At 36.9% G+C, this 2,541-nt stretch overlaps 1 long non-coding RNA gene and 1 other non-coding gene across 2 annotated transcripts; one reads left to right on the plus strand and one right to left on the minus strand.

Moving 5' to 3' along the window:
* Window positions 1–681: 681 nt before the first annotated feature.
* On the minus strand, window positions 682–2,541 carry LOC139194220 (uncharacterized). Its single transcript, XR_011578980.1, has 2 exons — window positions 2,291–2,541; window positions 682–1,334 (listed from the first exon to the last, which is right to left on the minus strand). It is a non-coding gene; the product is annotated as an uncharacterized lncRNA (long non-coding RNA).
* LOC114824270 (small nucleolar RNA R71) lies at window positions 737–845 on the plus strand. Its single transcript, XR_003772409.2, has one exon. It is a non-coding gene; the product is annotated as a small nucleolar RNA R71 (small nucleolar RNA).

Below are 2,541 nucleotides of genomic sequence, written 5' to 3' on the forward strand. Positions count from 1 at the left end.
GGTTAACTTCAGTTTGGCTTGGAAAAGAACCTTTTTCTCTAACTACCAATGATTGAGCTAACTACCCCATTTGGACCTTCAAATTTTTTATAGAAGCAACCTGGTTCTAAAGAGTTGTCTCAGTTTTGCTCATAAACTAATTTGTATTGACAGAAAGAGTATTCACATTATCGGCAAGCTGAGTAATGACATCTTCCAAATTATTCTTCTTCTCTTGAGGTTGGAAACCTGATGGTGGCTTTTGCACATTCTGATTGTTGACCCATGAGAGATTTGGATGGTTTCTCCATCCTTGATTATAAGTGTTGGAGAGTACGAATTGTTACCAGGACGTCTATAAACATTCACCACGTTCGCTTGCTCTTGAACAAATTCTGGAAAATCAACTTCATACGAACAACCAACTGTGGCATGTCCAAGAACTGCACATATGGAACAAACCTCTTGAACTAGTGCTCTCCTATTCATAGAAAGCAAAGTGTGCAGTTTACTAGCAATCGCATCAACTTGTGCCTTTGAAGCAAAAGCATTAGCATCAACATTATTAATCTCAAAAACTCCTACACGTCTTCCTCTTGCTTCACAATGTTGCATTTCGAGTGCTAGAGTATCAAAAAGTGCTTGACATTCGGCTAATGTCTTGTTCTTAATTGATCCCCCTACATTGTTGTTCACTGTAGCTTTGCTTGAAACTGTTAATCCTTTATAAAATATCTGCATGAGAACGAGAGTAGGCAAACCATGGTGCGGACATTGAATCAATAAATTATTGAATCTCTCCCATGCCTAAAAAAAAGTCTCATCTGTATGTTGAGTGAAATGCATGATATTATCTCTTAAAGTATCAGTCTTCTGGGTCGAGAAGAATTTCTCCAAAAATTTATTTTGAATATCGTTCCAACTCGTCAAGGTTCTAGGCCTCAAAGAATTCAATGTCTTTCAAAGTGTATGGAAAGACCTTCATCCTGAGGTTTTCCTCGTTGACTCCTTCTACCAATGCCATGTTTGACACCGTATTGAAGATATCTCTAATATGTGCCAATGGATCTTCAGTGCTCATGCCATGAAAAGAAGGCATCATATTAAAGTGGATAGTCTTCAATTCATAATTCCTTGTAGCTGTAGGAAGAGCTATGCTTGACGGTGATTCCAGAATGGTTGGAATATCAAGATCTCCCATCGTCTCATTATGAACTAACGCCATCTTGCTCTCTTGCTGCTTTTCTTTCTCATTGACTTCTCTTTGTTCTCTTTGGGTTTCACAGAGTCTTTTCTCAATTTCTGGTTCAAACTCAAGTAATACACAATCCGATGAACGAGTACCAAGCATTCACCTTCAAGAAACAATGAAAAAAAAAAGTGAGAATGGACCGAGAAAAATTGATCAAAATAAAAAAAAAGAAAATAAAAATTAAATAGATTGAAAAATCACAAAAGTAAAATTATCTTAAATTTGATCCGAGGCAGCGGCGCCAAAAACTTTTTGTTGATAATTGTAAGTGTACAATATCGTCCAAGTAATATAGTGATAAGTAGAGTATTGTTCAAACAAGGATCGGATTAACATAAATTTACTATTGAGATTGACTCCAAGCTAAACATAAATAAAAGAAGGATTATGATGACAAATTCAACTATGCAAAGAAACCAAACGAAAGTGAAAATAACAATTGATCAAACATGAAGTAAAAGTGTATGAATTATGAAAGATTAATATATTGAAGCACTAGGACATCAGGTTCCTCATTCTCAATCCCATCTATTCGCATTATTCATATTAACATCAAATTATTCCCATGTTGCTAACAATTATCCCTTGATTCATCAATACTTCCTGTCAGAATATACTAACCGTGTTTCTAACTATCTACCCATGCTATGTCTAGCCACAGATATAGATAATTGAAACCCTTTACGCTAAATGGATAATTACACAATACTACACAAATCATAACCAGTATGTCTACTCAATTATGTAATCCATGGTAATTGTTATGAGAAGCAATCTACTAAACTTAGCCTATAAGTCATGATTTAGATCTCCATGCAAATAATGGCCAGTTATTTGATAACAAGAATTAGATGTTCATGATAAGAGTACACCCTAGTCCTAGCAAAAGGACTTAGTTCATGATTAAACTAATGACAAACATGGATGAATTCGATGACATAAAGAAACCCAAAACTCCAATTTTGTATCTGTGTGCAATAAGGCCTGGGAATTTACAACCTTCTGTGAAGTTGTCCCTCTCCGAGTCAGTGAGTGTGCGTGAGGGTATTTCATCCTTACCTCATGGGAAAAGTTAACAGATCACCAGAGTTCATCGGGCCTTTGCCACTGCATGACTTCCATGTCATTGGCTTGGGTTTGAGATGGGAAAAGAAATGATGATGGTGGTCTGGTATGGTTCAATGGCTTATGTGGAGCTCGTTGGAGTGGGGGAGAGGTGTGGTGGCCTTCTTGGCTTCAATGGATGCATATAAGATGAGGGATGAGAGAGTAGATAGAGAACGAGTCTGAGGGAGAGAGATGAGGTGAGG

The sequence above is a fragment of the Malus domestica genome, chromosome 03 (assembly GCF_042453785.1).
Source record: "Malus domestica chromosome 03, GDT2T_hap1".
Taxonomy (NCBI): Eukaryota; Viridiplantae; Streptophyta; class Magnoliopsida; order Rosales; family Rosaceae; genus Malus; species Malus domestica.